A 15,079-nucleotide genomic window follows, 5' to 3' on the forward strand; every position below is an offset into this window, starting at 1 on the left:
CAGTCCAACCTTCCCTCCCTCTGCCCTCTCCACAGCTCTGACTCATCGCTTAACCAAAGCAGGGGCACCACCATGCAGAAAGAGGCAGTTAAGGCCACACCGCCCGCTCCGTCCTCACGACAAGGAGTGATAAATGTTCGGTAAGTGCTACTACACCTGGACGGGGATACGCTGCCAGCTCCTTCTCGGAAAAAAAAGGTCAGTCCATTACACATGAACACCTGGGAGTAAATGTGATAGTAAATCACAGAGGATTACCAGCACAGACGAGAGCTTCGGTTTGGACAGAGCTCTGCTTATTTGGAGGACAAGTGAATGTGTGTTTTTACATTCCTGACTGACGGCCTGGACGTCACAACAGCTCTTTCCTGGCGATGAGAGGACGGGACCATTATTATTATCATTGACAATTTATCGGTTAATCAATTGGGTTTAGAAAATGTCAGAAAATAGTAAAAAAGCGAACAGTAATGCCCCAAAAAACACTTTATGGGATCAAGATGTACATTTCTTGACATATGCACATAAGCTATTGAAATCTGGCAATGAAAATCTTAAGTCCCAGGCTCCTCCAACAATGCAACATAATATTTACTTAAGACATAAAGGAAATAAAAAAATATTGTCATAATAGAAAATGCAGGAATAAATATGCTATAGATATAAAATCAGTGGTCAAATGATATTGAGTAAATCTCTAAAACAAGGGGCTGGAATCGATGTTGTTTTCCTTACTAATGACATTTTGAATTCATTTTCATGTCATTCAATTAGATCAAGTGATCTCATAATCCTTTCAGCCCTTGTTGTGGCTATAGTTTGGCGGCTAGCTGTGACGTGTGTTAGAAACAAGGACACCACGTCTCCCGACGGATGAAAGAGGGCTGTTGTCATGGTGATGCAAACAAACAGATTTCAGGTTTGCTACTAATAATAACAGAGCACTCGCATCAATGATACTGTTTACACTAAATGCAAAGGGCAGGCGATAAGCGGCCGTGCCTGGTACCTCAAAAACCAGCGAGCCAACCTCACATCTTATCAGCCTGATATTCTGTTTTGTGTACGCTGCAGCAAAGAGATATTAAATCTCATTCTTCTTCCTGTGTGGGTGTTTGGCAGTGAAGCCGCCTGATCCAGTCTGATTTGTCCTCCCTCTGTAGCTGAAAACATTCTGCAGATAGCGGGCCGAGCTGAGGAAAGGGGCCCGGCGTGGAGGGGAGGCATTTGGGTGAGAGTGAGGGGGGAACGTTGTGATGTGTTAATAAATAAAAGGCAGTTGTGTATGATGTTGACAGCCGGGTGGTCTGGTCCTCGTCATAACCCGCCACGGCTACTCCTTTACATTCCAGTGTCCGGGGGCTTATCCCAGACGGCGTGCACAAAGCTCACTCTCAAGCTCAGTTCAAGGCTCAGGAGGAGGGCGGCCTTGGCTAAGCCTCTCCTACCACACACACACACACACACACACACACACACACACACACACACACACACACACACACACACACACACACACACACACGTCACAGTGGGCATTGCGTTTTTTCTGCCGCTGCTCTGTTCCTTCCTCTTTCCGTTGCTGCTTCAGGTTCTGTGTAAAATAATCTCAGTTTTTACAATGCTGTTAGAAATACTGAAATGTCTGAAATGTCCCACCAACAAATAAGATGATGAGGATAAAAGCAGTCAAATATCAGTGTTTTCATTAAGGAAAATATACTATAAGGGCAATGTTGTCTTTGCTTTGTGTTTCAACTATCAGGGGACACAAATGGTTGCCTTACTCCATTTCTTACCCTAAACCTAGTCCTACATTTACCAAGTATTTTAAGGTTTCTTTGTAGCAAGTTAATCGTCACATTAATTTCTAAAAACCTTAGGATATTCTGCAGAAGTTTGGTTCAGTTCACCTGTTTATACTAAAATGGGTTGTTGGTACAACCCATTTTAGTATAAACAGGTGAACTGAACCAAACTTCTGCAGAATATCCTAAGGTTTTTAGAAATTAATGTGACGATTAACTTGCTACAAAGAAANGACTAAAGACTGACTGTGTGTGTGTGTGTGTGTGTGTGTGTGTGTGTGTGTGTGTGTGTGTGTGTGTGTGTGTGTGTGTTGTGTGTGTGTGTGTGTGTGTGCGTGCGTGCGTGCGTGCGTGCGTGCGTGCGTGCGTGCGTGCGCGCGCAACGCAGCTTCCATTCACTTTGAATGGGGTGACGTCACACTTTGCCGAACTGCATTGTGCTTCCGTCGCTTCACTTTGCCTCCGTTGCTCGCTTCAAAAGTTGAGAAAAGTTCAACTTTTCAAGCTTCGACGGAAGCGTCAGCCAATCAAATCATATGCCAGTACAAGCTCTAGCCAATCAAACCGCGTGCTTGTGTGTCCGGGCGGGAGATTGATGTGATTTAATTTTGGTCGAGCTTCAGACACGCCCGCCGGCAATATTCAATGCACGCTGCCGTGTGGACGCTGCGTTACTCTACTCTAATCTCAAGTGATAATATATCTAGTTAGGTACCCAAATGTTAAGTAAGGTAATTTAAAATATTAAAGTTAAATGAGAAAAAGTATGTATTGTACAAGTAAATTATCTATCAATAGATTAAATGATCTGACTATAACGGCCCGTCCACACTACAATTTGCTTACATCTTTGTTCTCTTTTGATAATCAAACAAAACAGATTTAAATGACAAAAAGAATGCAAACAAACAAGTGAAATGAACTAAATTGCTGAATTGCTTTTGATTCACTGGCATGAGCGACAAGTGAGGAGGAGCAAAAAGTGAACAACGAGGGAGAGATTGAACAAAGAGAAAGAGTAGAGGACAGAGAGAGTAATGAACAGGAGGAAGACAGAGAGACTCAAGAAGATGGAAGAGAGGGTGCAGGTTATGGAAAGGAGAGAGACATGGAAAATGAATGTTGACAATGTGTTGTGATCATTTTAGCCTCTTCTGCATGTCCAGATCATTCATAGTAACAATCAACTGATTCTTATTCATTACACTTTCAAAAATAATTGATGCTGCAGCCCACTGACATGGTTTGAAATCAATATTATTCAATGTGTGACCCCCCACAGGACTTAAAAAGCACCTAACTAGATCATGAAAATCCCAAAAATCCCGAACCCCCCTAACATGTTTGGACCTCGGTATTTAGGAAATCCTGGATACGGCCCTGGCTGTGAGGGTTTTCTGCGCGGTTTGGCTTTATGAAGCAGGCACGCAAACGGTTACGTCATGACGCAAACGATGACGCAATGACGCAGCACCAGTCGGACTCTGGGCTGTGTGAAAAGAGCCTGAGCTAAACCGAAGAACCGGTTCTGAACCTGAAAAGCTCTAGCACGGAGCTTGAACCGGAGTTGCGTTGGTGTGAATGAGGTATGTGGGACTCTGTGGGCATCACCGGGAGAAAAACTCAGTGATATTTTAGTGACAGAAATGTAAGTATCACATATCTGTTGAGCATTAGGATGTAGCGGCAATGACGAAGTGAAACACTGGACAAAAGGCCAAAGCAAAAAGCCCCACCACTTTCCTGCATAGAAGCAAGACGCAGACTTTGTGGTTTTGCCTCTTTTTTGTTGTAGATTTGTGTGTCGTTGTCGTCATTTTATGTCTCTTTGTAGTCAATTTGCTTCTCTTTGCGTCCTTTTTGTTTCTCTTTTAAGATCTTTTGCATCTCTTTGCAGTAGATTTGTGTCTCTTTGTGTCCTATTTTGTTTTACTTTCAAGTTGTTTTGCTTCTCTTTGTATTCATTCTGTGTTTCTTTGAAGAAAGAAGAAGATATACTTTATTCATTTCTTTCCCCACTCTGTTGTGTTTACACACATTACACACACAGGGAGGATATACATGCAGAAACATAGAGGATATACATGCACACACACAACCACATGCAGATAGGAGAGGTGGCAGAGAGGCTGCCAGGTACCCGGCGCCAAGGGAGCAGTTTTGAGGTTCGGTGCCTTGCTCAAGGGCACCTCGGCAGTGGCCTTGGAGGTGAACTGGCACCTCTCCAGCTACCAGCTACCAGCTCCCTCCATATTATGTTTTGTGGTCCGATCGGGACGTGAACAAGCGACCCTTCGGTTCCAAGACCAAGTCCCTACACTTTGCATCTCTTTGTAGTCGTTTTATGTTTCTTTGTGGTCATTGTGCATCTCTTTCAGGTTGGTATGTGTTTCTTCAAGTTACATTTTGCAGGTGAAGGCCAAAAGGGCCCCTGACACTTTGGGCTCCTGGGCCTGTGCCCGGTAGGCCCGTTCAGTAATCTATCCATGCTGGCAGCGCTTGGCAGAGTCAACTCAACTTCAGATTGTTTGAAGTCGTCCTGAGAAACAACAGGATCATATGAGCCTAGAGGGGTGAATGTACGGACATATTTCAGCAAGGCGTAATCCTAGATGGTCACAGCCTATGATCTGGATGGAGTGGGTGACATCCATGCGCCAGTACCCATTGTGTCAACGGGCTCTTTGCCACATATTTCGCTGTGCCCCCTGTGTCTTCTGTCTGTCCCTCCATTACTCCATCCCCATAATTACATTCTGCACTTCACTCAGTGAACCCAATCCTTCCTTTGCCTGTCTGCCAATTCCTCAGATGTTCAGGGAGAGCCATGTCATTAGCGTGCTGAGATGTGATGGCCAGAGGATTGACTGTCTGGGTTGTTCTTACTAAGCCGTCTGGTTCAGTCCGACCGTCTCTGTGTCTGTTTTCACAAATAAAATGCAACATGCAAATTAACTAATCTTAAAGACGCTGATTTATTATGCAGGAGTTACATTTCTTCGGTCTGATTATCTTATATTGGATAACCACTGTTGCTATGTCTATCTACTTGCTTCTTCCGGCTGTCAGAGTTTATCTCGGCTTAGAGCGAGAATGCCTAGATAAGAGATGAGTAACGAGATAGACGGTTTAAGCTCTGATGTTGCGGATGAGCTGGGCAGGGCCATCGAATTTCAGCATGGGAATATCCCAATTTATCCCGTGAAAGGTAACAGAAGAAAGAACACAAACGACCCCTTCAAAGGGCGTCGTGGATGTATGTCAACCATGCTCAGGATACTAAAGCCCTCATCATTTTTCTGTCATGATCCATGGGATTATTTGTATGGAGGTGGGGTGGGTGTGGGGGTACGAACAGGGGAGGCTAGTCCTCCACGCAGGGGTCTAAGATATCAAAGCCAGAGGGCTGTGGGGAGGATGGAGAGGGTGGATGCAGCGGGAGGGTTTCTGGGGTGGTGGGGGTTGGCTTTTGTTCCATCCCCTCCACCAGGATTCCTTGAAAAGATCACCTCGCAGGACGATTCGTTGCGGCTCCGAAACTCTCCCCTCTGATTGGTTATGGCGGGCAAGCAGATGTTGGTGCTTCAGCAGGGGGTTCGGATGATTCCAGCTCCTCGCTCTCACACCGCGGGACGGTCTCACAGCACCAGCAGCTCTCGCACACAACCTGCTGAACCAGGGGCCCACAGGCTGCACACACACACACACACACACACACACACACACACACACACACACACACACACACACACACACTCTCAAAGACAGACGCACACTTATCACTGTTCACTTCTGGGTGTTTAAATCAAAACATAAACGCTTCCCCCTATTAACTGTGTTTGCCTCTGAAATGCTTTATGGTTGTTCACTGAGCGTGTATATATCCACTTCAAGGCGCTATTGACAAACTAAATATTTTGTCGGAGGGTCACAGCTTAACTCTTTCTTGACAATAGACTACAAAATGCACATGGAGTTTTTTTGTTAATCCTTACAGTTCCTCGAACTGAAAATACCCGCAATATCTACAAGTAGTCATTATGATTAAGGTAAAAATATTAGCTACAAAAATAGTTGATTTGCTCCTATACAACTGCAGGGTTTTTTTTATATGTTGAAGGAGTCAAGTGTCCACGCACATCATGTTTTTTCACATTTTTCACTTAACTTTTTCCAATGTATAGAAAGATTAACAATAACAGAGATTTGATTGTCTTTCCTCAAAGATGATTTTCAGCATGGTTATAGTGTTTTAACTCATTTTCAGGTAATGCTTGCATTTTTACGCTAACTGAGAAAAAGGAAAAGGCATCCTCAAGGCTGATATTCAGACCTAAGCCCCCTTTGAGTTAACTAATTAGAGTGATTAGTGTAGGGATTACGTTTCTGTGTGTTATTGGAGCGATCCTGTTTCCTGTCCCAGTAGCTCTATAGCTCTTTATCCCTATATATTTGTTTCTCTGCTGCAGCAGATAGAGTACAGCGTGTACACTCGTAGTCTTGTGAGGCAGAGTCAAACCCACTGAAGCCTCAGCCTGGAGAAGCAATGACTTCAGCAATTTGGGCAGGAATTGTAATTGCTCTGCTTTGCATCAACAGACTAACGCTTGCTGAAGGGTTTGGGTCCCGTACAAAACCTTTCTGGCAGAGTTGAAGAGGCAGATATGCTATCTGGAAAAATCTGCAGGCCTCGGAGCTGCAAACAGTTCCCATACTGTCCTTAACTCAGCTTGGACAAAGCTGCAGACTAAACGGGTATTTGGACCGTTTCCTGGTTTTCCCTTTCTCTTTTGACATGGCTTTTTATAGACAATGGCAAAACACACACATAGATCAAAATAAGAGATTTTGACGAATGACGCAACTAAGCAATGAAAATACGGACTAGAAAATCATTTTGTGATAATAATAGTGACCTGGAACAAGGCTTTTTCACATAAACCTCAATGAGATGCTTTTAATTTTAAGTCCGTCATTTTTAAAAGAATGGAGTTTCTGGTTTCATCTTGATATAATCTGCATTTATAGTTCTGGCACGGGATCGTGCATGTGAAAGTGTACTTAGTTCTCACACAACACAAAACATTTGGAAAGCCAACAGGGATTGTTTGAATGAGCATCTTCATAGATGAATGGGTCATTTTACCGGTTGTATTTTCTTATGCTGAAACAAAACAGAAGTACGGTTATCATGATGGTAAAGGTTTTATTGACAAAAATTCCCCGCAAGCTGAAAACCTTTCCGTCTGACCTGGACAACAGCCACCAAAAATGAAGAGCAGCCGTTTGGCAGGATATCTCTCGTGACTACAGTAGGTATGTTTATCAGAAACATACAGCAACGTCCCGAGGCCCTCGGAGCTGGGTCAAAGCAAGTCCACTTTAAGGTTGATTTAACATTATACTATTTGTTTCCTGTGTTTTGCTGCATATTTGCTGCTTCACTAACTTGGATCAAAAATATCTGTGCGTCTCTTCCACATTATGGTTCATGTTTTTGATTTTCCTGCAGTTCCTGAACTATGCAGTTAATGCCGAGTGATTTAAAGCAGGAGGCGTACACAGGAAGGAATTTCTGATTGATTGAAATAATGAACAGTTCAGTTTGTCAACGTTTAAGCCACGGGGTCAAAGGGCAGCGCTTCCCGGAGAACAGACAGGAGTTGTCTTATCCTCTAAAATCAGCCCGCTGTGGCGCTGTTGCTATGTGAGTTTGCTCTCTTTGAAGCTGGGCGCTCCCGTAGGTATAGCATGGCGTGACTCGAGCCGAACAGGGTGAGGAGACCTATGAGGGGGAGATGTTCTGGTTGTGGTTATCGGTGTGCTATGCTGGCATCCAGGCAGCACAGCATGTTGGAGAGATAACAGGCCTTCAGGGGGGAAAGAGGGGGGGTTGAGAGAGTCAGACCATCCACCTTTTAATACAATGTGATCAGGCCTCCGCCCAGGTTGCGGACAATTGAAGTCTGAGCCAGTAATGCACATCTGTGCCTTATTCAATTCAATTTTGCATCGGTATGCGCAGAGGGCAATAAACAAAGCACAGTTCCACCTTGTTCCCCCCCCCCTCCCTCTGCCTTCCTCTCTCCCCCTGTGTGGAGACCCATTTGGACATGGCATGCATTTCAGAGAATGCAAAGGTACAGATCTTATATTGAAGTAGCATTCCAGCGCAGCCCCCACGGGGTAGATGACAGGATTTACTTAAAAGAAAAAAGGCATGCAGCGGGAGACTTCAAGTCTGAAGAGGATATTAGAAAAATACATTGAAAAAAGTCCTACTTTTTTTTTTTTCACTTTCAGAAACAATTTCGTACCGTTCCCTCAGAGGGAATAGTGCTCAGTTGAGAGGGGGCAGGAGAAAGGGAGGGATGCTGTTTTTCTGGGTCGGTCTGAAGTGCAAAGGATGTAATGAAAACCAACTGGCAGGCCGTCACTATCTATCTATCGTGGTGCAGGAGTGCATTGACATGGAGAGGAAAAACAGGCCTGCTCCTAATCCAGTCAAGCCTTCTCTTTTTATTTTTTTCCTCCCCACACTCCCTTTGGGTTTCATTTTTAGGATAGAAAACAGTTCTCATAGTAAGTAGATTTTTTCACAGAACAATATGATGCAGCCTCATCTTGTTAAAAATTTCCTTTTCACGAAAAAGGACGAAACTGCACTGTAAAAAACAGGGGAATTTTTTTTTGACAGATCACAAGTTTGCTTCTATTATTGTCCAACTTGACCTAGGGAGGGGGTCTTGGTGGAAGGATTGATGGATAGATGGATGGGGAAAAAAACAAGGCTTTTACGCAGGAGACTGCTGTTCGTGTCCATTGTAAAACCAAATGTCAGTGTCGACTTATTAAAGGTAAATTATGTAACAGATGTAACTTATGCCACATACATTCCATATTTAATTCACAAACCTGACTTCAAGTACGTAAGGAACTTACTTATTTTAACCCACACCATAAGCTTTAACATGTAGTTTTGTATGACATCCTATTATTTTTAAGGCCACAGTGTTGATGATGCCAGCTGAGCAAACTTTTTTAATTTTTTTGTAAAATATTTATCTTTGCAGAGACTAGAATCCCATTAATTCAAGTTCAGTTGCTTTTTCCAAACATTTGTCAAATCTTACATTTTGTCGTTTTATTCCGGTTTGTAACATACTTTCGCTATGAAGCACATCATATTCCAGTATATTAAATACAAATGAACCAGGTGGGATATGTTGTCCTGAATCTCTGCGTGAATGAAGGGATTCAGGACTACATAGCCCCCTCAGATATGTTGTGTCCCACCTGGCTGCAAGGTGAAAGCGGTCTTTGGGTAGACTCTGAGGGCTGTCCTGCAGTGGGAGGGGGGGTCAGTCTGTGGGGCGATAAGCCTCTGAAGAGAGCTCTTTCACACCCACGCTGCATCCTAATCCACACCGCGTCAACCAAACCACCAAGCCCAATATTAGCTTTCCTGCAGCTGGCCCGTCCAGGTAATGAATATGAGCATGTTTGTTTGATTGCGTGTGTAGTGTTCTTGAGCTCTGAAGGCATGTTGCTCTCACATTTTTAGTCCAATGCAGATTTGATTTTTTTTAAATCCACCAGGAAAGATTTGCTGTTCACTCTAATTTAAATTTAGTTTTCAAACGGTTTGCTGCATCTTGGATCTGGCACATTATGATTTTCAGCATATAATTAATGCTAATTTTCAGGTCTTTATTCTTCCTATACTGCCTGAGCTGCAGCACCCCTTTTTACCCTCTGTCTGAAAGCAGGGCCATGTCTGAAACCAGAAACATGTCTCTGAAGTGTTTGGCTCGAAATACCAAACAGATCATTGTAGCATCCCATAATCCCCTCTTTTTCAAAAGTGCTAATTCTGGGTCTCTTACTTTAGATGAAAATAAGGGGCCACTCCTCACGCCCCTCTGAGAGATATTTGGTTAAAAAGAACACAAAGGTGCTCTAGGAAGAGATTCAGACATCATAAAGTGGCCAAAATCTGATCAGCTTATTTTCAGACAGGTTTGTATATAAATGGATCAGGACAAGAATTGAACAAATATTTTTTCCTGAAACGTGCAGAATGTCTTTACACAGAAGGGACACATGTTTATGTATAAAAGACATGGAAAAGTGGATTTTGCATAATAGGTGACCTTTAATGACAATTTTGGGCAATGCATTTGAGAAGTATTTCAAATATTAGTCAAAAAGACAAACTTAGAATGGATATTTGCCCAGAAATAAAAACAAGTGAATTGCATCATTAGAGCTTTGACATCAATATTTATTGAGGCTGATCCGAGTTTCCACTGTATACCTCATCCTTCATTGACATTTTACAACAAACACCTTCTTTGTCCTTAAAACACAATGATTTCTGTGTCAGCTTGATGAATAGAGAGACTAGCTTGTCCATTTAGGCAATGTCTATCAAGGATACGAAGCCACAATCCTCTTAAAACATCTCAGCCGCTGTGGTTCACTGTGACATTTAAAAGCATAAATATTGTAGTAATAAATCAGACATGATAAAATATAAAAATCCTGAGCTGAATTGTGATTATGAATGCATCTGACATGGTATGTGGATGCAGTCAAAGGAGCTGTGAAACATTTATGACTGCTGCTCTGCAGTTAAACATTACACGTTACTTGTTAGAGTAAACGTTTGTTGACACTCCATCTACCCTTTCCCTAATCATCAGCCATTAGTAAAGTGCAACAGGCTCCTCTCATTAAGCAGCCCAGGCTGACAGGTAGAGAGAAGCCTTTCATTCTCTCCACATTTATTACTGCCAGCTTTAATGAGCACTTAGGCCCATCACCTCCACTCCGTGATTTATACCTTTTTTCAGCAGAGATCAGAGGCCCGGGTCCGCTCGGTGCCTGTGAAGCCGGCAGCCTTTCCTGACACCCCAGGCCGGACCGGGCACTGGGGAGACGCAGCTGGGCCCAACATGGCGAGAGGTGTGAACTCCCTGGGCTTAATGAGCTGATGGGAGAGGCGGATTACAGAGGGGGTCAGAGGTGATGTGACCGGAGCCGCAGAGGCTGCTCCTAATATCCATGAGCCAGATTAAAACACAAGAGATTCATTCCATCAACGTGCAGTCTCAGAGAATTCCTCAAAACCAAACGCTCATCCTGGGACAAGTTGACAGGTACCTCTGTGTGTCCATAAAGCAGCACGTTGCAGGATACTGATATATAAGATATGATAAGATTCAGGTGTTTATAGCAGCAACAGTGTCAGAATGAAAAACAGGATTCACACAAGGTAAAAATAAAGATAAAATAGAATACAAATTAAAATAATAATACAACAAAAGTAAAGTGATAACTATTGAAACAAGATATCACAGTAAGAAGTTGAGCATTTGAATGAACATGTTAAATATATTTACATACGTGTGCAGATGTGAGTGCAGGTTAAAGTCTTTTAATCTATCTTGCTGTGGTTGTAACTGCTAAAATGAAGATATTATTCTCTCATCTTCATGTCCAAAATATCTTCCAAAAAGCAAATAATCACTCCTCTAAACAAACATGCAGTATAATCGATGTCGTCTGTAGCCAAACCATTGCACTGCGGGTCCAAGACACTAGTATTTATCTCATTATCTCCTAAATTTCCCTGAGTTGACAGCTCTCTGCTTACAAACAGACCATACGGTAGCAGGCGAGTCTCTCATTAGACTAAATATATGTGTGCAACCACAGCATAATCAGTAGTTAGTGCAGTGGTGCAGCTATTAAATGTTTGTATCATGCAGCAAAAGCTCTTTGGAGAAATTGAATACACAAGGTTATCATTTTTAAACTTTTAATGAATGATCTTGTTGTCTTCAACAGTTGTGGAGAGGGTTGAAATAACTCTCTGAAGGTTCATTTGGGAGTATGGGAGGATGAGGCTCGATAGAGGTTGACATAAGGTCAACAAATTACTGATAGCTGAATGTTGATGACCCCATGACATATTCTTTTACATTTTGGGGCAAAAATATTCTTGTTTCAAACAGTAAAGATCCCATGAAGGGAATGCTTCCATACCAAAATGTGTATAACAATCACTTACCTTGAATTTTTAAAGAAAGCATTTTTGCTAAAATCTTACTATATTAAACCTTTTTGTTTAATTGTGGTTTGCCCAATAAGGTTTAAGCAAAATTCATGTGTTTGGGAATATAAGTTTTTTTAAAGTTTGTAAATTGCTGATGTTAAATGTGACCAGATTTAATTGAATTCATAAGAATTTTGTACAAATTCAAGGTAACAAGAGGATTAAAACTCAACATATAGACACACACGAGAAAGAAAATGATTAGATCCAATATATTGAAAATAATGTTATAATGATTAAAAGGAAGATACAAAATGGTGCCATGTTCCTTTTCTGAAATTGTGTTAGTTGAGTATACATTTCTTTTTTTACACTGTTAAGTTCAAATTTAACGGCACTTTGAAAATATCCATACTAAAGTCCAGCAAGCTTTGCACAGCATTGTTCAAATCAAGATTGACAGTGTTTTTAGGTGAGTGAAGGAGCAGGTGGGCAAAGCACTGACGTCACATGGAGCTTGTTTTGACTGTCACAAAGGTGGAAATTATTATTTCAGAGGTCAGGGTCGTGTTAGCCATGCTCCTTTGCCCCCCTGACCCTGAGAGTAGCTCTACCCATGAGCACCTGAGGGGAGATCAGTCATTATGAAAGCAGCCATGTTCAGGCAGGTATGACACTGTACCTGAATCAGCCTCAGCTGCAGCGCCTGACCCTGAACACTCTGGTATCACAGAGGTGAACACAAGCTGCCTGAATGTTCCCTGTTGTGCCATCAATCCATCCCGAGCGCTGCAAATTCTAACCGAGTCCGTCAATTTGTCCTGGCTACTCAGATTTCCCTCATAACTAACACTCAAACAAAATATATTCACTTTCTCATGGAATCTGATTCTGTGTATAATCTCCACACAGCTTCCCTTGAGGTGATTTTTCTCAGTTGCTATAGTCTGTATTTGTTTGGCCAAATTAACAAAATAATTGAAGAATCAAATTTAAAAAAATAAGCATGGCCTCGATACAGATGTGTTGTGCTATATTTAAGGTAATCATTTTCCGCTTCATATTTGTATTTTGTGCATCTACTGTGACATGTTTCCATGCTTTATTGTTCAAATAGGTATTTAATCTCATACTCCCTTTTCACCCTCTGTCTGAAACCAGAGCCCAGTCTGCTCTGATTGGTTAGCTGGCCGGCTCTGTTGTGATTGGTCAACCGCTTAGAGATGTCCCGCCCCTTAACCTATCACGTACATTGTGTTGGAGCACTAGCTAATAGAGGCGCAAATGTGTTACATACTGTAGTGATGTCATTATGTTACGGAAGTTAACAAATAAGTCTACAGGAAAAGGAAAACCCCAAAAAGCATAATAGAGCCCCTTTAAGAATATGAAGTAACCTACCGTCTTAGAGGAACAAATTATAACATCGTTTTAGTTGTTGACTACTGAATTTAAGAGGGTTTCGAATATTGGTAATGGCTCAACCCATTTGAAATGTTGATCCCAAACTTGGTCTTTGACATAGCCAAACAAGAAATAAAGCCAAAATAATAATAATCACGTAAAATAACATTGTTGACTATTTGCAAAAAAGCTCTACACAAAAGTCTAAGCTGTTACTCTACAGCGATAGAATCCATTTTCACTGCTAATTTATAATTTAAACCCCGCAATTATTCATGTGCTGACACACTTCATATCATCTCCATTTCTCTGCCCTCCATTTCACTTTGAGTATACAGCTGTGCAGTGACCTCGGCCTATCAGGACATAGAGGCACGACGAGAGGAAGTCCAGCGAACTCACGCTGCGCTGGGACATTAACTGTGAGAGCACACAGGCCATGAAATAATATGCCTCTTTAGAGAGAGCTTTTTATTCGCCTTTAACAGGGCTGTAAACCGCCTTTCTGTGCGCTGATCAGTAGACCACAGGGACACCAGCTCCCTCGCTGCTAACACACCAACTCTCACCTTCCAGTGTCCGTCCACACCCCTCTACGAAATGGTATACAAGGAAGTAGATCCTGATTCAACTTTGGGGTCGAGGGGACTTTTGTCCAGCAAGCCTAATTTGAAACAGGAGCCTTTTCAGACAGCTCTATCTGGCTCCTGCCTGTACTGTCTTTCCAGCTGTCCCTAGGGAGCTGGATTTATGGAGCGGAGAAGGGGAGCGGGATGGAGCAGATTGTTCACGGATCTAACTTGTCTCCCCGACATGAGGGGGAGAAAAATAAAAAGGGGACAGGCAGAGCTGGGTGAAATAGCATGAGTTACAGGAGTGGGGGAAAAAGCAGGGAACGTTATGAAGACATCAGTGTCTTCACTTCACATCTTCCAACAGTGCATCCTGTTTGGGGGGAAGTCTCTCTTATGGGGTTTGATTGAACCCAAAAAATGTCTGATTAGATAGAAGACATGTCGCACTGTGGTTGCAGAGACAAAACATGCATCCATATATGGATACATGCGTGATCTATGTATACATAAAACACGCTCAAACATAGGTAAAACTCGATAGGCATGCACACACACTTTGTTTACTCTTTGTACATTTCCCCGTGGCTCCATAGTGACTATCTGGTGATACTCTGCTGTGATTATGTGCCTGCGGGGCCCGGAGACTCAAGCTCAACATCTGAAAAAGCGGAAGAGTGAAAGATTGTATCCTCCTGGATGATGTGTTTGACTTTTAACAAAAGTGATACTTCTCCAGAGATGAGGGCACTGTCTGTGTCGGGTGGAATTAAGAAAAATGATGAGGGTGGCTCTATCACACCCTGACATCCTGTCCTCGGCCTCATAAACAAACAGGAATTATCCTCCAGAGGATCACCCTGCACCACTCCAGGTCTCAACTGATACCACAACGCTTTGTTTGTGGATTCTTTTAGCACCTGTGGGAATGCTAATAACTTCCAAAGGCCATAATGAGATATCTTTAAACATCCAAACATGTTGGGCATGCGCATCTCCTCAAGGTTGACATATGTGCTCTGCATAAGCTGCGTTCAGGAATGCATGCTGACAGCTTCACGGTCTTCTCTAAAACAGAGCCGGAGTGATGGATGGTGTCCTTCTTGACAATGCCAGCTGGTACATGTTTGTGTATTTGCGTATTGGCATATATTTATATATTTGTGTGTGTACGTGTCTCCCTGCTCTCTTGTAGGTAATAGTTTTTGTTTCAATTAATTTGGAAGCCCAATATC

Source organism: Notothenia coriiceps, unplaced genomic scaffold, assembly GCF_000735185.1.
Source record: "Notothenia coriiceps isolate Sejong01 unplaced genomic scaffold, NC01 NC01_scaffold00016532, whole genome shotgun sequence".
Lineage (NCBI taxonomy): Eukaryota > Metazoa > Chordata > Actinopteri > Perciformes > Nototheniidae > Notothenia > Notothenia coriiceps.